This window comes from Python bivittatus, unplaced genomic scaffold, assembly GCF_059951505.1.
Source record: "Python bivittatus isolate LINGU-HERP-01145 unplaced genomic scaffold, Pbiv_v1 ctg000020_np1212, whole genome shotgun sequence".
Lineage (NCBI taxonomy): Eukaryota > Metazoa > Chordata > Lepidosauria > Squamata > Pythonidae > Python > Python bivittatus.
In genome coordinates this window covers 64,689,804-64,711,058 of record NW_028277030.1, presented here as the reverse complement: position 1 = coordinate 64,711,058, position 21,255 = coordinate 64,689,804, and the positions used below count along the sequence as shown (strand labels likewise).

General features: G+C 37.7%; 1 long non-coding RNA gene across 1 annotated transcript in view; it reads left to right on the top strand.

The window, feature by feature from the left end:
• The window catches only part of LOC148217071 (uncharacterized), a 59,731-nt gene that overhangs the window by 6,218 nt on the left and 32,258 nt on the right, over nt 1–21,255 (top strand). The window contains exon 2 of the long non-coding RNA XR_015796002.1: nt 10,143–10,239. This is a non-coding gene — a long non-coding RNA (uncharacterized LOC148217071). The remainder of the gene's footprint in view (nt 1–10,142; nt 10,240–21,255) is intronic.

Below are 21,255 nucleotides of genomic sequence, written 5' to 3'. Positions count from 1 at the left end.
AACCACAGTGCCACATTTGTTTGTTTGTTTATGATATTTACACCTGTCACAATCACGAACTCTTAGTTTTTTGAATTGTGGTGCCCAGAACTGGACACAATAGCTCAAAAGGGCAGTGGCAAATTAAAACAAGTTCAGAGAAGGGATAGCAAAGATGGTGAGGGGACTGAAAAGTGAGCCTTATGCGGAATGGTTTAAAGATCTTGATATGGGTTGTCACACAGAGATGGGAGTGGACTTGTTTTATATTATCTCCAAGGGCAGGGTCATAACTAGTATGTTAAAACTGCAAGGAAACATGTTTAGGCTAGACATCAAGAGGAACTTCCTGACTGTATTTGTGATCAGCCAGTGGGAAAGGCTGCCACATGAGTTCTCCTTTGCTTGCAGTTTTCAAACAGATTCCTGCACTGAACAGAGCGTTGGACTTGAGGGTCTAAATGCCCTTGCGACTCTGATTTCTGCTTATGTTTTTAATAACGTTTTTCTTCTCTCACATTACCAAATGCAATTTGAACGCAACTGTTGGAAGAGGGAATAAGTCCAATGCTTTGAAGGACCGGCCCTTTGAATTCTGGTCCTATCAAAAAAGCAGAATGTCAAAGTAAAATTAAATCAGTAATCAAAATACATATTTTTGGCTTCAGATTTAAAACATCTTCAAAGGTGCTCTTACTGTCACAGATAGATTGCTACATGCAAATTCTTCTCAGTATAAATTATTTTCAGACAGTAGAATATATTTCACAGTTCTTGCTCTTTAAAATACATTATTGCCTCTGTAAGCTTAAAAATGACCCACTTCTTATGTTTATGTTTATTCTTGGCTGTTATGTCTTGCAAAAGCATAATCTGTCACTGGATTCTCCCAGAATAGGCATAAACTTTGTAGAGGCTTGTCGTACGCATACCAAAGTGCATACTTGTTATACCCCCATGCTGAAAATTATATACACATAATTCATTGGCATTTGCTCAATGACAAGGGTCTATATTTGCTAGTATCCATCATTTCTAGGTACTTATTTTGCTAAATATAGAAGACTTTCCACCCTTCCAAATGTCTGACTCTGTAGAGCAAATTATACTGAATACTTTAAGGATGTCCTGAGTTTAGTAACAGTAGAAAGACTGCCATCTCTGTGGAGGATGAAGGCAGGGAACTGTGAAGAGAAGGGATAACAATTACTTGGAAGGCTACCTCACTGACTTCAGTGTAATTGCCTCCTGCTAAGTGTCACAGTACAGGTAGGATTATGGCCTTAGGCTCTAGGTAGGTTGATGCCTACAGAATGATAATACAGTTTGTCTTTCATTGTTTCATTGAATTCTAAGATGTACCATGGATATTTTAGAGTTCTTATGTAAGCATCCAAGAGTTGCTTTGGGTTGCAGCAGGATACAAATGGAACGAACAAATGAATAAAGAAAATGCCTCTACATCTCTACAGCACCCAAAATAAATCATTACAGTTATTTTCAACAACAAATTAAACTGAGGCTCAAACAATTAATTAAATGCTCAAAGGCTAAAAGCTGACAAATTTTGTTTAGCTAAGTTTTAGAGTATGGTACATACTTATCCTTCCAGGAGTACCTAGTACATTTTCACCATTTTTGCTACAGTCCCCGCATACTATATCAAAAGCTCTTCATAGACAGACAGATTCCTAGTTTTTGGAATACAACTGAGTAAGGCATTAACATATTTAAAGCTGAATTTCCACTCAAGAATCTAGTTCATTCTATTATCTAATCAAAAAGGAATTACTGATGGACATGACCAAAGCAATATATTACATCTCCACAGGAGAGAAGAACCTAGACCTTAGGAAGAAAACGAAAATTCTATTGTGCTTTTGTGACACCTAAATTACACCAATAAAAATCAGATCTTCATGAATCAAGATTTCTTTCTTTTTTTAAAGTACACATTTCCCTTCATACATTAGCATGTGTGTTCTATATGCCAGTGAGTATCATGTCATAAATGATATAAGAGAAAAGCAGGATAAAAATATTTTAAATAAATTAAAAATGAAGACTATAAAGAGATATGAGTATTTGCTCCATATTCACCATCATCATCATCAGGAAGTCCCATACTAAATAAACTTCCTTGCAACATAATTTTAGAATTGTCTTTCTGGGCAATATTATTTAAAAAAAAAACAGCTGTGTGGAAGAGAAATATTTTAGATTTTAAAACTGAATAATGCAGTTTCAGCTGAACTAAAGACCTTGAATATCTGATGTTTCCAGCAGACAATGTTAGCTCAACGATTGGAAAGAATACTACTTCCTGTTTTATCAACTTTACCTAAAGAGAACAGGGCATGATTCTAGAATCTTTCTTATATAAAGTATGTACTATAAGTTTTTTATTGTTATTATTTTGCAGCACAGGGACAAAGAACATTAAAAAAAACTTCTGGTCACAGTTTGACACTATTTTCTCTTTGAAATTTATACTAAAATTCATGTGAGAAAAGATCTGAAAAAGATTTCCTCCTGATAAATTTGGATTTAAATATATCAGGTTTTTATGATATATTTCATTTTCTGGAGTGATTGTGAACTGTGCAAAGTCTGATCAAGCAGGAGACCCTAAAGGAGAGTATAGCCATTCTTTGTGCTTCTCCTGAAACAGATTCCCACCAGATGGAAATATCATTAGTGAGCTGACCTTATGGTTACAAAGAATCTGTTGTATATTTACACTGATATCTTTTTCAGATATGTTTTATTTTCAGCTATGCACTGGTGCCACAGCCATATCAATTCAGTCCAAGGAAAGCACTCACCAGAAGGCCATTTATGCATTAGAAAAATATTTATATTGTTTCACAACTCACCATGCCCTCACTGAAAAATGAACAGCAATGCTACATGTGCAGTTTCCCTTAGTGGTGAGACAATCTAATTTGGTAGAGGGCTCACATCCCTTGGCGATATTTGTTCTCTACAAATCCATAAAGAGACTTTGCAGGAAAGTGTGTGAAATAAGGAGTCATATCAGGTGTGTTGTCAGTTCCTTTTGAGTGGAGATCTGCAGCTGTGGTGTAAAAACTCTTCAGGAGCTGCACAGATGGGGTTCAGGGTTAGCCATGGGTGGAGCCAAGACCCACATTCATAGGCATGCAGAGATCCCCTGTCACGCTCCCTCTTTCACACACAACCTTTCATATAGAGATGACAATGTTTGTGTGGAAGAGAGAGGAGAGAAGAGGGAGGAGGGAGAGAGGTTATGGTGTCTCCCTATTAGAGTTTCTGTATTAGCGGCAGAGGAACATTAATCCTGCTGGTCAAACCGCTGAGCCTGAGGCTTTAAGCCTATCTCTCTGTCCCAATTTCCTAGGAGAGACATGTAAGCAAAGCACAGATCAAAGAGTTTCTGCTTGCTTTGCCACCCCCAGGTGGTAATTCAACTGCAGTTTGGTGTTTTTCTTTTTTCTTTAATTGTAAATTGCACTCGCTCTTGTTCTCTCTCCTTCCTAAAATAGGGAGGGGAGGACTTATTTGATCTTTTTCAGAGAATATGCATTCCTTTACAACCCCATCTTCAGTCTGCCAGGAAGAAAAACAGAATAACTCTTTCATTACTGGACCTCTTCAAACCGGCCAAAAATTAAAAACAAAAACAAAACAAAAACACCCCCCAAAAACCTGTAAGTGCCAGAAAAGTTAACGCCTTTCACTCTGGGATGTTACCAAGTTTGGATCCTCATCACTTCCAAATTTCCCCATTAACAAAAGAAGCATCTTGATACTTCAAGAGAATATCTTCCAGAGAAGATAATATAGTTTTGCATGACCTTCAAGGTGAGTAAATTGAAGGTTTTATGCCAGTGTTGTCCAGACTTGGCCACTTTAAGATGAGTGGACTGTTGAAGTCTACTCATCTTAAAATTGCCAAGTTTGGACAACACTGTTTTATGCCATACCGCAAGACTTGCTGGCTTTTGCTGCACCAAAGTGGTAGGACACCTTTCTAGAAGTGCAGGGAACAAATGTATGCGTTTGTGGGACAAGGCTGCACAAAAATAGGAATATATTGGTGTGTAGGTCTTCCATAAAGTAACAATCAAAACATTAGGTTGTTTCTATTTGTTTTTAATATTACTCAAGTTAGAAAGAAAACAAGGCCTGAATCAGAAGTTCTGAATGTGAGGTTTTCTTTCTGAATTGAATCCTTGATGCAACTTTTAAAAAATTGCTATGTACTTCTGAGGACCCTTAACATTGCTTTACAGAGCTGTGCCATATAACTAAACATTGGGGCTGAAGAATTCAAATGCTAATTTGATTTTTTTAAAGCAAGAAAACAAGTGCTTAGAATACTGTCCCTGTTCTTTGGTTATTTCTTTTCCTTGTGCTGAATCTACTTTGTTGAGGATATTGGGGAGGAAAAAAAAAAGGATAGAAATGTTTACTTGAATAAGCAGGGAGAAAGGGGAAGAAATACTCCAAGCATTTTTGGTTGTTTCTATTCCAGTTTTACATTTATTGTAATTTTATATTGGTTAACTGCAGATATGAAATGTTCACAGTTATTCTAAAGGGATTTCTACCTACAGTTTTCACTCCATTTCCACCCACTCACATCTCTCACAAACCAGTCTGAAACTGACCTCTGATCATCTTCAGTTCACTACCATTCTTCTTGGAAGTAATAACACCCCCCTCCTTTGCCCTCACCCCACATAAAAGGAAGCAAATGTAAAACATTAGCACCCCTCATTCAGATTTGTGTAACTGGAGAAAGTCAAGCTGGAAGTGGCTGAACAACACACATACACACACTTATGGGGGAAGGAGTGGTGTGGAGCAATGTTTGTTGTGAAAGCACAATTCCTTTTGATTCTGTTAAAAACTTCGGCTAACTATCAAAATGCTGGCATTTTAGGAGGCTTTTTTTTACAATAACTCTAACCCTGGTTGCCAATTGTTTAGAAGCTCATTGTGTTGGGGAAGGAGAATAATTATTTTCTTCAGCTCAGATGCTCAAGTGGGAAATGGATGAGATAAAGGTTCACCCAGAAGTAGGCACTGCTTATCCTGTAGAAGCAAAGAAAACCAAAACTGACAGTTATTTTTATAGGGATTGTGAAACTGACTAGGAGGTGTAAGATGGAGTTTACTGATTTGCTTGTCTAGATTCCTTCAACAATATAATAAAGTTTCAGCAGACATGGAACAGAGCCATGCTTGTACCCAAGAGCTGGGAGGTATGATGAAACGAGCAAACCCAGTTAAAAACCCCACTATTCACAAGCCCCAACATTGCAAAATAAATAAATGACCCATCTTTGCAGCCAACTCTCATCTGAATGCAAAAGGCTGGCTCAGCTTTGAAACAAGCCAACATTGTGGGAGCAGCTCTGAAACAAGGTGGTGTGGGAGTCTTGCAAAGAGTATGTAGACAAATAAAGCAGTTTAATGACTCTAAATAAACTTCTGTATAACAACTGTGCTCTTCACATTTGCTGGAAAGTAGCAACAAGAGTTGCAGGTAACTGCTGCCACAGACACGCGTGGAGAGGGGAAGGGGTTAAAAAAAGTCAAAATGGCAGCTTCAGTCATATACTCAGAGCCCTGCTGCGTTTTCCAGGTGCACTCTGCATGCAAAAAAGGGACAGCGCTTCAATCATATGGGTGTGGCCACTATCTTGATGCTTTTGTGTCTCCTCAGTGGGTGTCCCAGACAGCTACCCTTGAGAAGGTCCATACTTGGCTGGGAGCAGCAGCATGCAGGAGTAAGAGAAAGGGCAGTGAAGGGGTGTGGAGTAGAAAAGCTGATTGTCACTACCAAGCTGTGGACATGGCAAGGAAGATTGGTAACCAAGGAGAAGGAACCCCTTCTCTTCTCCATGGTCTTTCCACATACTTTCCTGCCCATCCCCTTGTTTGAGTTCCAGCCTGCTTTAGAGGCAGCCTGACCCTAAGATGGAGGCCCCGGTGTGAGGGCACTTCCTCACCAAGTAAGCAGGCCATTTCAGCACTGAGGCCTACAGGATGGGTGGGTGAGCCTTTCTCCATTCCATAACAAATTGTGGACAGATTTGCACAGGATGTGGCAGGTTATTGGGAAAATATTGACTTTACTGCTCTTTTATACTACTTGAGAACTTAGGTTTACTGATCAATGAGTGAAGCCAACCTACTAACAAATGTCATTATTACTCATCCCAATATTTGAATATATTTATAAATGAATGATCCAAGAATGTTGCTTTTCATTATTAAAAGGGAATGAGAAACATTTTTTTTTTCTGGTCCATTGCCATTGATACAATTTGAATTATATTATCATTTCCTGATGTTTACTTTATCGTTCCTTCATGGCAATAAAACAAAAGTGTCACACATGCACTGGGTTTTCTTCTCCTCCTGCAGGGACATGCTGACATACATTTTAGGGACATGCCAAGAATATGAGATCACTCATTGAAACCATGACTCTTGGCATTATAAATCAAAAAGAGTTTCAAATACAGCGTTGTCCCAGTCAAAACCCATCTTCTTCTTTTTTTTTAATACAGCAAAATTCAGAAACTGAATTTCATGCATAAAATAATATATTTTAATGCATTCACTTACAGCTATTATTTTCATCTCCCATGATCATATTTACATCTTGGCACAGTGAAGTATATCCCAGAATCGTGCACATCAGCCATAAGCTGCCTCAATGAAATGCTTTTGGCTCATAGAAGATTGATGTTCTACTTTAACACTTTGCAAAGCCTACAAACTTTGCAGAGCCCAAGCTGTTTTATCTGAGGAGACATATCTGTCCTTCCTATATGGATCTGAAGCTTCTGGGTGTCTGATCAAAAGAATGAATTCTCAGAAGAAGAATTAGAATTTATTTACTTACTTAATTGGATTTCTTAAGGCCACCCAACTCCCAACAGACTCTGGGTGGCTTACAGTATGATTTGTTGATTCTTCCTGCCACAGGACATTCCAGTCCAACCTGTTTCCTATTTTGCCATCCAAGCCTTAAAGTGAACTTCAACTGGCCAGGGCAAGCTAGGTAATGAGAGTGAGAGAAATAGGCCACATCCACACAGCCTCTTTGCCCTGGTGCAAAGATGCCCCACTAACCATTTCCAGAGGACATATCTGCATGCCACCACCTGTATCTTACCATGCTCCTGTAATGAAGGCAGCCTGAAGTTGGCTTTGGGTGCTCCATTCTGGAAGTGGTGTTCTCTCTCTTATCCTGGCTCAGGATGATCAATGGGATGTGAAGGAGGAGGCTTGAAGTGAGACAGTCATGGGGTGATGATCCATTCAGCTCCCATTGATCTGGCAAGTCTATGATAGGACCAGTGGCTGCATCTCAAGTGCATGAATCCAGATGACCACTAAAGCACAGCCAAGAGGTACAAAAACTCTCTTTCTTGCCATATAACAGTCAAATGGACAGGATTTTTTTTTATTTTTTTAAAGTTTAGCTAACAGAATGAGGGAGGGAAAAAAAGAAAAGAAAATATAGTCTATGGTGTAACTGGAGCTGGTGCATGCCAATTGGAGGAGGCTTTTCACATGGTGAATGAAGTTCGGCAGGCGTCAGTGTGTGTCAGGGTTGTTTTTTTGAACTGGAGGTGTATTTTGTTCTGCACAGGTGGCAACTGACACAGAAAAGAAGACAGTGAAGACTTTTATGCCTTTTTACTATATACGGTGAGGTTATACACAGCAGGTATTTACAACAGGTATATACTGTATAACACAGTACTGGTGTTCACCTAAGTGTCAGGTTTCTTCCTAAGTCTCCCTCCTAGAGACTTTACCCCCTCTCTCTCTCCTGCTTTCTCCCCCTTTTTCTCCATCTCCATCCCCCACTTCTGGGCTTGACAAGAGAGAGAGTAAAAAGAAAGGAATGGGCTGGAATTTACTGTAGTGTGCTCAGCATGGCTTGACTGTTTCCTGGATCTGCTCAGCCAAACACCTATTGCTTCTTTGTTAGGGGAAGAACCTCTCTCAGGGTCTTCTGCCTAGTCCTTGCCCAGAGACCAGGGCTTCTCCACCAACAGCAGATCCCCTCCTTCTTCTCTTGGGTCTTGGATGAAGCCACTGCCTGCAGACAGCCAGGTCCCTCCTTCCCCTCTGGGTCTTCACTTCCCTTCTTCCAGGGAAGCCACCTGTGGACCATTCTTTTCCCTTTGCAACATTCTCTTTTCAGTGCGCCTCGTTCTAACATCAGGTGGTTTCACACTTTCCACCTCATTATCTGAGACTGACCCCAGCTGTTGCTCACTGTCCAACCCCACCTCTAATGACCGCTCAGCCTGCTGTTCGTCCGGTACTTCCTCATACTCTGACTCCAAATCAGACTCAGAGCAGACCATGACACTATGGTCTCTTACTATGGCTCTTCTCCCCCAATTGCTCAGTTTGGCCGGGTGACCAGCTCTTGGAAGAGTCTTGATTGTGCCAAACTTCTTCCATTTGAGAATTATGGAGGCCACTGTGCTCTTGAACCTTCAGTGCAGCAGAATTTTTTTTGTAGCCTTCCCCAGATCTGTGCCTTGCAATAATCCTGTCTCTGAGCTCTGCAGGCAGTTCCTTTGACCTCATGGCTTTTGCTCTGATACAGTATGCATTGTCAGCTGTGAGGCCTTCTGTAGAGAGGTGTGTGCCTTTCCAAATCATGTCCAATCAATTTACCACAGGTGGACTCCAATCAAGGTGTAGAAACAGCTCAGCAATGATCAAGAGAAATGGGAGGCACCTGAGCTGAATTTCAGTGTTGTTGCAAAGGGTCTGAATACTTATGCCAATGTGATATTTCAGTTTTTCCTTTTTAATAAATTTACAGACACTTCTAAAATTCTGTTTTCACTTTGTCATTATGGGGTACTGAGTGTAGATTAATGAGAAAAAAAATGAATTTGAACAATTGTAGTATCAGGCTGCAACATAACAAACTTGAAAAAAGTGAAGGGGGTCTGAATACTTTCCGAATGCACTGTATTAGATTCAATGCTCAAATTGATAATGAGAGTTCTTCTGACACCTACATAAAAGGAAGAAAGTCCCAACAATTGTTTTGGCTATTTAAAACCCTGAAAGATTGAGGATATACATCACTGAAACTTAAATCTTACTAACCAACTAATAGGAATCCTGCTATTGACCAATCACTACTGGATTAGAGTCATGTTTTCTTGGAAGGGACTTCATCAGAAGGACTGGCCCTGCTTCTGATTTTCCGAGTTGCTACTAGACCTCTGTAGCTACCTTTGCCTCCTTAGCTGCCTTGTTATGCCAGCAACAAGACAATCACCCTCTTACCAAAGCTGAGGGCACAGGATTCAACAGGGGCAACAGGGGACCTTGTCCTTGGTGAACCATACAGACAATATCAATGGGAATTGCCCTAGAGTTTGTTCATCAGCCAGAGAGAAATTTTGGATAACTCCCCAATCCAGAAATGATAAAAAACATCAATTGTTTAAGCAAGATATCTAATTCTTCTTTAGTTTTTTTTTAAAAAGGAGGATGTAGAATGTTTTTGGATCTTTTGAAGGGCAGCATGCCCAATTATAAAATGGGTATGAAATAAAAATAAATTAAAAAAATTAATTTATCCAGAAAAACCAGTTCATTTATGTGGCATCCCCAGATCTATGTGCGGCATATCTCCTTTTGCCCATCAAAGCTTACAAAGGTAACTCTAGCACTACCTTATCAATATAAGGTAATGTTCTCAGGGATGACATGAATACTATGAGTATTCAGAAGATACTAATATCTATTGTGGTTCACTTAAGTCAACAGGAAAGATGGCTATATTCTCAGCTTTACAATATCTTAGTCTGCTCTGCAGATGAATGGAACAGAATTCAGATCCCTCAGGCTTGTAATCAGTCTGAATACCATGATACCGTTACAGAAACTGGATATGATCATGGACATAGGAAAAGTTGTAGCTAACCAATGAAAATTTAATCACATTTGTTCAATTAATTTCCACATGGTACATGCACATGATTAACAACTCCAGAGTATATTATCCTACCAAGATTTAGTTCCCACCTCTCAGTTTTATTCTCATCCTCTGTGTAATCTACTGCTTCCCAAATGGGACTAGATCTCTTGAATCATTGTAATTTTTTCCCCTTTTGAAGGTTCTGCATTGACAGCTGGTTCTTTATTGCTGACTCATGGAATACCCTTAGAACAGACCATTAGAACAGCTATCAACATAGCCACCAACTTTATCAGGTGAGTAGGGAGGTGTTTTAAGTAATACTAGAACCTGATCAAAAGACATTTAGCCTTTCCTATTTACTCACAGAAGAGGAAACTTCCGTGAACTAATCCCAATGTCTTCTAGGAATCTAGGAGTCATGGAAATCATGAATTCACAATTAACTTTTTTTCCTGTGTTTCTTGAGATAAATTTCTATGAAGGTTATCATGACCTTTATATGTTTGTATATGGATAGTGATAGGATATACATAGATGGTAATAATGAACCAACTCCCATTTTAATGGCACTATTTTTCTTTCCGTGAAAATGGAGATAGGATATTTTCTGCTGCTTTTGAGGGGGTAGAAATAACTGAAGGGGGAGGCTGGCTAAGAACACTCCTGTTTATTCTTAAAAATGTTTCATTACCTTCCAGCCACTGAAGCTTTCCACAGACTCTTGAGTCTCAGATGGATTTGCTCTTCTTGTAACAAATGTCCATTTAATTGATTTTCATTGGCTGTCACCAGCAGCTGGAAAGATTTTTTTTCCCCCAAGAAAAAATTTTTTCTTTGCTACCTGATCATCAAATAATGTAAACCTTAATTAGTTTCATCCCCTCTCCCAAATTATTAACAAATTTCTCCTGTTCTATTCCCTGCCTGAAACTGGACTGAATTGCTTGACCTAGCACAAGAGCTATCCTTCTGTTGTTTGAATAGGGTTTTGAAGTCTCTTCTTCATCAGACAATGGTTGCTGTGGAGATCAGGGCCAGCTGGAAAGAACTTTCTAAACTGTAAATTCTGAACAGTTTGTCTTAAGGTTTCCACTTCTCTTTCATCAACTAGCATTCTTATGCCACTTCTTTAAGGAATAATAGGGAATTGTGTCCCTGCAATTCCAGCATACAATATAGAAATGCTTTTGAGAGAGCAATTACAAGGAAACATATCTTCTCTCAGGAAGAGAAAAGTAATTAAGGATTGATGTAAGGATTTTCAAGCAAAATAATATGCGTATTTCAGTTATTATTCTTAGAGTTGTTCCCAACATTAAGAAAATGTTTTATTTATTATTAATATCAATGTGCATGTTTGCCTCTACAGCCACTTTCATATCACTACCATTCCATGCCCCAATCTCTCAAAAGCATTTTGAAACTGCTTTGCAATTGTTCCTATTTCTGCTAACTTCAAATGCTTAGAACATGAAGGAGGTGAGTAGTGTCCTGTCCAGCTAACCAGTAGAAGAATGTAGATAATGACATTCAACCAGTTGCCCAACTCACGATAGTGCAAGTTGTGCAATAAAGTAACAAAAATCTCACTCTCCATTCTACTCAAAGATGAAAGATAATTGCTATCATCCTTCTCTCCTTTTTTGTTCATTACACGCATAAGTTGTTTTCGGTTAAGCCCACCCTCATAATTGCTTTCAGAGAAAGACACTAGCAGCCAAGACACCATTCTTCTGTTATACTGAAAAGACCCTTTTCAATGTATCCATTCTGTTGAATTGTAATAGGAGACAGGCATTATTACATTTTTTCATTCCATGAATACATTTCTCTGCACATACCATCTAGGTATGCATTTCTTAAAATGCAACTAAACTGGGAAGCGAACCCCATGTTTCTATACACCTGGTTCCAAAAGAGGATCTATATGCAAGTTTAATCTTTTAAAGTTTCTCCATCATGGGTATATTGAATGAACTTAAAAATCCCTTTTAGATCTTCATACTAAGCTCATAATAAATCTAAGTAGATTGTGCATGAATATGGCATAGTTTATGTTTGGCTTAGGACCCTCCCTAGTTCTGGTGTACCAATATTACAGGCTCAGTCTACTTGTGGTTTTGAATAACACCCTAGGAAGAACAACATTTATCCTAAACAATACTACTTTTTGTAGAGAGAACTGATACTAATGCTATGGGATCCATCCTTGGTTTATTATTGGATTTGCAACATAAAGCAGTATTTGCATATATTTACACAATTATTCTTAGCACTAGTCTTCAAAAAGATTGAACCATTTTATATGAAATGCTGACATCCAGGGAAGAGTCAGCAGAGATAGAAACTGATTCATAACACATTATCTACCTAGCTTTTAATATCCCGCAAAGAGAAATGTCTTCTCTATTTACTATGCATAATGGCAATAGATGATTCATTCATGAGAATGGAATCTTCAAAAGATTTGTATTTGTATTTTTTTTGTTTTTACAAATATGTTTAAATATTGCAAATTGTGATCACATCTGTTCTGATATAATATATTCTATTATAATGCACACACACACACACTTACTTGCAGTATACTTTCTGTCTTAATACTGCCCCCAAATGCTAGAATTCCTAGTGACATAATTTATGGAAAGTATTGACATGCCAATAACCTCAGCTGAAGGTTCTGGGATCAAAAAGTACTTTTTGCCCCAGAAGGAATTTTTCAAAGCAGAACTAGAAGCTAATGTTACTGGTGGATTAGTGTTAGCTTCCCATAATGCTAGTTGGGCTTTATATATTCATTAATAATGTTCAAAATCCAACTGAGTGAAAATCTCTTAATCCTGACAAATACTTAGGCCCATGTGTCACTGAGTATATATGCTGGTCTCGTTATTTTAGCAAAGGCTGAGTATCTGTGTAACCCATTGTCTGAATAAGAAAAATCAAACACGCAGTATTTGCTTCATGGATTGCAAAGTGAAAAAGTAAGCCTCCGTGAAGCAAAATAATCATTTTGGAAAACAAACTTTGAAGACAACTTTAATTATCAGTGCATAGATCTATGTAAGCAGCATTTCATCAGTACAATCCTATTCTTATTTTCTCAGGAGTAAATCCTTTTGTTCTTAGGGGGCGTGATCCCAGACAAATGTATTTAGTCTCACCAGATAACTTTGGACCAAACAAAAAACCCAAAATACAGCTTTTTTTTTTTTTTTTTTTAATGGCTTAGTGAGAGATAGGGTGAGGCATGAATCTGCTTATGGATCAGCATTACGTCTGTGAACTCGGTCATCATGGCTTATTCAAAACAAATAATGACATAATTCAATGTGTGAATCCAACTGATTTCTTTCAGCCTAACCTAGCATATCTATTAATCTCTCCAGGGTTGTTAAAAGAATAATATAGAAATCACCCTACATGTCTTGGAAGAAAGTTGAGATGGAATGTGATAGGAAAGAAATAATACGATAAACTTTAGGTTTGGTTTGCTTACACTGTACTTTTTTATGCCTTTTAAATTGGGTTTTGCTTACAGTTAAGAGTTGAGGCATGGAAAGCTGAGTTTTATATTTGTTAATTTTAATATTTTAGAGCTCTGTTTGGACTTTTGGCTGACAACTGGATAAGAAGATGTTATTTATTACTAAGAGATGGGTTATGGGATGAAGTGTTTTATATTTCTTAATTAAGAGGGGTGAGGAAATTATGAAATTGTTTATTACTTGTCATGATGAGGGTGGGAAGTTGCTTTTTTCAAAGGGGGGATTTGTTTGTATTCTTTTTTCTTTTCCTTTGTATTATCTTTTATTGTTCTTTTTAAAATCTTAATAAAATTATTGAAAAATAAAAATAAAAATGCAAACCAAGAAGCAACATCACTGAGTTTCATCCATCATGAAACTGAATTTCATAAAAGGCCTGCCTCCAGTGAGAAGAACTGAATGTAGAAAATACTTTAGAATAGCTCTTGCAGAATTTCCAGTTCTTAATCAGACCGCTAACCCCTGCTTAGTGCAGAGGTGTTCATACAATCTAATAGTTTTGCCAAAATGATGATATGACAAGTGTCACCTATTTTCTACATGTATGCAATGTCACAATGTCCAAACAAAATGGATGGAGCTTGTGTTGTGCCAGGTTAATGCCGTTTCATAATTTATCTTGCCCCCCCCCACCCCCAGATGGTTCAGTTCAAGAAATCAAGAACTAGAACCCACAAAGGATTTTTCAGAACTGCCTCTTTCAACTTCAGTCTGCTCTTTGTTATTCCAGGGTGCAGCTCATGGAACAGTGGATTTAGGTTACAGGAACACTAGCTTTGATGAAATGTTAGAATTTTTTTTTTCCAACAGTAAGAGCAATTTGGCAATGAAAACTTACCCAGAGACTTGGTAGGCTCCCATTTCCTGGATCCATTCAAGCAGAGAAATTGGCCTTCCAATTCCATAATTCCACATTTTCTTCAACAATTCAACAATTATTTTATGTTTCTTATTATTACTACAATGATTCTATTCTTCTATGGTTTTGTATTATTATTCCAAAGACCTAGTATCCTAAATTAAATAAGTTGAGTATTTTGCATGAATTTTTAATGTGTTAATGGAGCATGTAATGGTAAAGAATTTAAGAAGTTCTGAACCCAATAAATCTTTTTAAAAGAAATGATAGGTGGGACAATTCAAGTTATGAAATTCAGCCAATAAGTTTATAACATTGAGCCAGCAAAAAAATAGCTGCTTCTACTTTTCTGGCAACTTTAATTCACTTTACCTTCTTTAGTGACTAATCATGTACAGGCTATTCATATTAGCACACAATTAATGTGTCTGAAATGAAGAAAATACTAAGATTCAACTCCTCTACTTGCATGATACGTATATGCTACTAAGCACATGCAAAGAACATTAAAGAAGAGGGGGGAAAAGTTTCATAAGCAGAGCCACAAGCCATATATTTTATTTTCCCAAATATGCTTGAGGGACAACATTGTAGAGAAATGTGTATGAAATTCATATATTGCTTTTATTTTTACAATTGAAATTGTAGGTCATTAACCATGTTTTAAGACAAGTGTGGTAGGGATACCAGCTACCGTATGTGAGAGGCAAAAATACAGACCACCGCTAAATGGCAGTAAAGAGATATAGAAAACTGTAACCCTTTGCTTGCTGTCATCTACTGCTTATCTGGATTTTTGCAGCCCATGTATGTCAGTCCGAACCAGAAGGCATTTGAAATTAATATGACAGCCATACAAGGGCTATCAGCTGGCTATCCTGATATTCATTCATTGGTGGCTTTAGATATAGCACCAACTCATCACTTGCTTTATGGGGAAAATGGACAATGTATGAAAGATGAACTATATCCATAACTTTTCTCTCCATTTTCAATATTCACACATATTGAAAGAAGCTGTCTAAAGGTATTTGCAGACTGGGCCTTTGCATTTTGCACTAACTTCAGTTTCTAAATGGCCTCCAAAGGCAGAACTATGTAAAATGCATTGCAGTAGTTAAGTTGCATGGTGATAGGGGCATGAGTCATTGGTGTGGTGGTGAGGGCCACCTTCACTGATGTTTTCTGTCAATTGTCTTTTGTCTGGTTTTTAAAACTGCTGGTTCTTCAGATTTCTTTTTACATCAAACCAAAGTTCCAGAGAATGAAAAGATCCTACAAGCTTACTAACCCAACCCATTCCATAATATCAACATTTTTTTACTTTCGAAGAGTATATTCTATAGGCAAAAAGTAATTATTTTATCCTTTAAAAAGGGAAATCTGGATTTCTGTTTTTCACATTTCCAAAGTCAGCTGAAGGCAGTTTGCAGGATGATAGATTCATTCTATACATTCTATACATTCAGACACTGACTTACATAAAAGACTGGGCAACCTGAAACAGTAACTGGACTAACACAGTACAAGTCCAGTTACCTATTAACAATAGCTTTTTGGTTTAATAAACAGACAGGACCATTTTAGATCATTAAACAAGAATTTCTGCAATACTATAATCATATTTACAAAAATACTTTGGCATATTATGATGATAGTAGAATAAATGCAAAGAAGTTGATGCTTCTTATTTTTGTGTGATATAAGGTACACATGCTCTTTATAGATTATTAATTGTTATTCTACTTTCCCCAATAAGTAAGTAATTGAGAATTGGTTCATTTGGGTTACCAAACAAGATGGCTGGAATTCTTTTCCAGTATGATTTTTGCCTAAGCAGGTTCAAATATGCATGAGGGGCCTACATGAAGAGGACAATAGTGATTCTAGCAGTACTAGCTTGGGAGAGAAAAGAAGTGGTAAATAATTTTATGAGATGAAAGAAGCTTTCACTTTACAAAAAATACCAATAGAGGTAATGAGTGATGTTTGTGTGATAGAGGGTTTAAGCTCCTGGCCTATGACAAGAGATCCATGTTCAGATCCACCCTCAACCATGGAAACCCACTGGTGACTTTGTGCCAGTTTTCTCTCAGTCCAGTCCACTTCACTAGGTTGATGTTGGTATTATAGAGATAAAATGAAGGGACAACCCCATTTAAACCATCTTGAAATTCTGGGAAAAAGATGGGATATAATGATGATGACAATGATGATGACAACGATGATGAGTTTTATTTATTTCATAAGCTAAATGTACCTGGTGTGAGAGGGTTTACACTTCCCTGCAAATTACTCAACTTGGAAAACTTTAAAAATTCCTCCTTACCCATCATAGCTGACTGCCTTTGGTTATGTGGTTCCTCTATATTAGCAGAACATTTTCCTGCTGATTTTGCTGACCTTTTCATAGAGAGCAAGTCTTGCTGAATGCTGGAGTATCTGGTTTTGTTTGAGATATTTTGTTTCATAAAGACTGTATAATTGTCAATGATTGCATGCTTAGCATTTTCAATCTTATTCAAAAAATGGCCCAGGTTCTTCTCAGAGAAATTACAGCCTTTGGGGATTAGGTCAATCATTTCAGTTTATTTCCAGACTAGTTTTCACTTCTTGTCCAATACTGAGACTGGGAAGGGAGGAAAGGTTAGTACAAGGCCAGTTAAAATCTTCAGGGGAAATAATCTTGCATCCCTCCTATATGTGGTCTCAGCTAGCTCAGTTCTTGTCCAGGAAAGAAGAAAATGAGGTAGCTTGGATCTTGGGAGACTGTGCTGTCTTGGCTTCTGCTGTTATTCAAGGGCAGAAGAGGGAATAAATGACACTTTTCTAAACAAATGGACCTCTGTAAATAATTCATTCAAACTATTGTTCAAGTTGAATGAGGAAATATTTTGGGGAAGAAATGGCTACTACATGCTGTCAACAAAGTAATTCCTAGAGGAGGAGGATAGAATATGACAAAAGGACAGTGTGAGCAGGCCAATGACTGTAGCAGCTCTCTCACCCTCTTATAATTTAATTGCCTGGTTGTGGCAGGGGCAGGAGGAATGAACATCTGAACAGGCTTCACTGTCCCATTTATCCTCTTTCTTAAGACTACTGCGCCCCCGGTCATTCAATCCCATACCCATGAAACGTGTTCTTGTGGCTCTTTTGTGCCATAACGTCATAGGGAGAAGCCTCAAAGCAAAGGTATAAATGTGTTGAATGCATCATCGCAGTGCGGAACAACCGTCTTAATTTCCAAAACGTATTTTGTTACTAGTAATAAAATAATCAAGGTGGATTTATTTGGGAATACATTCTTCTATATTTTCTACCAAAAAGCTGGGACAACCAGAAAGAGTACTTATTAACTTTACAAAGGTAAACTTAATTAAACATTCAGCCCAGCCTTTTTAATTCATGACTAGAAGGGAAAAAAGGACGAAATAAAAGTAATCCAGGCAAAAATAATATCCAGAACTTTGTATTTCTTAATGTCAAAATGGTTATGGTTCAGAATCATTTTATAAGAACTCAGCCAACATAAAGGTTCATAAAAGCTTGATTATTATTTATAAAAATAATATAGGATAGTCTTAAATATATCTATTACATATTAGATGTGTATGTACCAGATTTATTCTGAAAACTCAACTATTATTATAGCTGCTTATTTAGGCATGTTGTATCTTGGCTGGAAAAAAATATGGACTACCACTAGAAGGCAGCAAAGCATTAGAGCTTTTTGAAGCACTCTGTTGCCAACTTGTGGCCATCCAAATTTCTGCAGCCCAAATACATTCATCCTAGTTTACTTGGAAATCTCAAGAAGAAATTGGAAGGGAATAATAGAATTATATATATATAAACTGAATTACTAATCTAATTAGACCCAAGATGCTTCTGGACCCTAAGGAGACAATGCAGGCTGAAAACATCATTAATGTCTTTGCAGCAAGTAGAAAACTGGAATGGGTTTACATTGTACTGAGATATTTGGTGGCTTGTTTGATTTTGGCTGGATGCATTGTATGAATGCAGCCATTCGGGTTTAGGAATCAAAGTGTATGGCTTTGCATGCTGTGTGAATTCAACCAAAGTAAACGATGGCTTAGCATGATGCGTGAACTTTACCTGTTTCTTTCATTTATGTTACATCACTAGATGGGCTTTCTGGCTTGCTACTTCAAAAAGACAGCTGTAGTATTTCAAATGTGCATGTTCAGCTTGGCTTCAGAGAACTAGCCACTGAATGGTTGAGCCGAATATGCTTTTCCCATGTCCCTGGTCTCCCTCATGATGTCTGTAAGAACCAATGTGCCTGCACACACTTACTTCCTACTCCTTATTTATTTAGACTGCTTTATAGTTTAGAAATCACTCATAAACTATAGACCCCACAAACTGTTGGTTGACTGCAGCCCAGTGCTTTATTATACAGTGCATCCAATTGCTCAGAAAATCAAGCTTGGTAGTGGAAGATGGTACTGAGCAGCATTGGAGTGGCTAATGGAGAAGACACGCAACATGGTGTTGGCTTGCCTTTGTTGTGCATTCATGTTTTGCCTATTTTTAAAATGCAATTAATTAATTAAAAATGATTAATTTTTAGATTAATCTTACTGATTAATCTGTTTTGATGCAATGGGCTTTTTACCTGGAGTTTGTATACAGGCATGGCTGTTGCTTGTTGAGGATCAAGACCCACAACACAGGTGAAGGGTGTGTGTTCATTTCCCCCACTGGGGTCCTGACAGAAAACTTGTACGAGCCTTGGAGAGGAGAGGATATTCCCTTCATGCCAACAGCAGGTGACCAACAGCTTTGGGTCAAGCATTTTCACTGGGACCATTGCATGAGAAGAACAACTGGATCCTGCTCATTGGTCTCAATATTAATCAAGATTCACACAGTGATTATATTGAGAAGTTTAAAACGTTAAACGATGTATTTTAGAGATAAAGCTCTCATCTCCTTCCTTCCTTTACAGTTGAGAGTCTGGTGGTCATTGGGAGCCAAACCCTTGTGCAAAGAAATCAGGATTAAGGATTCCTTTGCCATCTATGGCTTTATTAAAGATGTCCCCCTCCTCCCCAGCATGGCTAAGGGTGTCAGGGTAGGCATTTTCTAAGCCTTTCCCTGGAAGGCTCTTTACCTAAATAAGGAAGGAAGAATTAAGCCTACCATCTTGCATAAACAGACTCCAGGAAAAAGTTCCCTCAACTGAGTTAATTTAAATAGTTTAAAGACATGCTACTTTAAAGTAACGTGCAGTCTGGCTTTCCAGCCCCAGCATACAGACAGATGATAGATAGACAGACAGACAGACAGACAGACAGATGAGAAATGGGGGACAAGAAATGGCTGCATTGGTTCCCCATAATGTTCTGTATAGGCCCAATGTAAGAGATGAAGAGCACTCCAGATTTGAATATTTGTGGTTAAATGCATATCCTGTTTAACCCAAAGGCCCTTTAAGTCTGTGGGGGAAAAAAAAAGCGTAAAATAATTGCAATGTGGTTTGAGTGTGATGCTTTGTCAGCAAGTCCTCCTGGCCAGGCAGCGGAGTGTATGCCACATCATCAAACTGAAAGTGGGCAACAGGATCTCCTTTTTTTAAAAGGCATCCAGTATTTTGCAAAACAACATGGGTGCTGTTGGAAGGGAGAGAATAGGAAGAAATGCTGTTTGAACTCTTTGTTTTGCATAGCAAACGAGGGAGAGGCAGAACAGTAGACAGAAATCTTGCCAATGTGTGTCAGTAAATGAAACATCATTGGTTAAGGGTGGCTAGAATATACACATAGCCAAATTTAATTTAGTTCTGAAGAAAACCACAAGAGGAGAAACCTTGAAACATGAAGTTAAAGGAAGGGCAAGCTGCCCAGTATGTCTTTTATATATGTACATAGCACAGCACTGTCTGTGAATAAACCTCAGGAACCATATTTTTCTACGAACAGTATCTTTCATGCTATGAAGTGATTTAACTCTGTCTGGTTCCATTTAGTTCAATGTAGTATGTGCATATTTGCTCACTACATCACAGGATTATCCATGGCAGTTTTGTATCTGGTGTTTGGAATTACAAACACCAGCTACAACAAAACAAAACAAAACCCAAATATCCTTAATGAGTACTAAATAAGGAATCAGAAAGTTTCTTATGTTAGTTTATAATCACTAAAGCTTCAATGCTATACAGATTTTCCTGGGAGTAAGTTTTCACTGAAATTCAGGGATTTACTTCTAACTATTACCAATAGATTTAGTACATTTTACTTATCAAGGGGTTTTGCAATACCTTGTACTAAATATACTAAAAGTCTCTTTAAGAGACTTTGAGGTTATGACCAGAAACTGAATGAGATCAGAGGCACTATTTTTAAAATAAGCATTCTCTTCACAGCCAACGTTCACTGTTTACCTTGGGAATCTTTCCTATTCATTTTCTTTCCATAGTTTAAGCTGGAAAACCAGCTTTCCAATTTGAGCTTTATTTTACCCAGTCTAAACTTCTCAAAACTAACCCAACATGCCTAAATTTTTATAAGTATGGTATTGAATATTCTGCCAAGGATTTTAATGGAAATTTTGTGATGACAATGGCAAATTGATTGAAAGTCATGAAGATTTTGTTTTTATGAAGCAGTTTCCTCTGCTGATTTTTCCCCTTAAGTATCTATCCATCATTTCAGTCACAAACAAACTGACTGAGAGGTTATAGCTTTATTGATTTGTTTTGTATTGTTTCTCAAAAAATCTATTCCTGAAAATAATAGAAGATCATCCAGACTTCTCATTTAGATTACTGGCTTTGGTGAATTATGAAGTTCAAGAGCAGAAGACTGGGAAGATAAAAAGTACTACGGTGAAGAAGGTGTGACATGAACCTATAATATGAGAACTTAAGT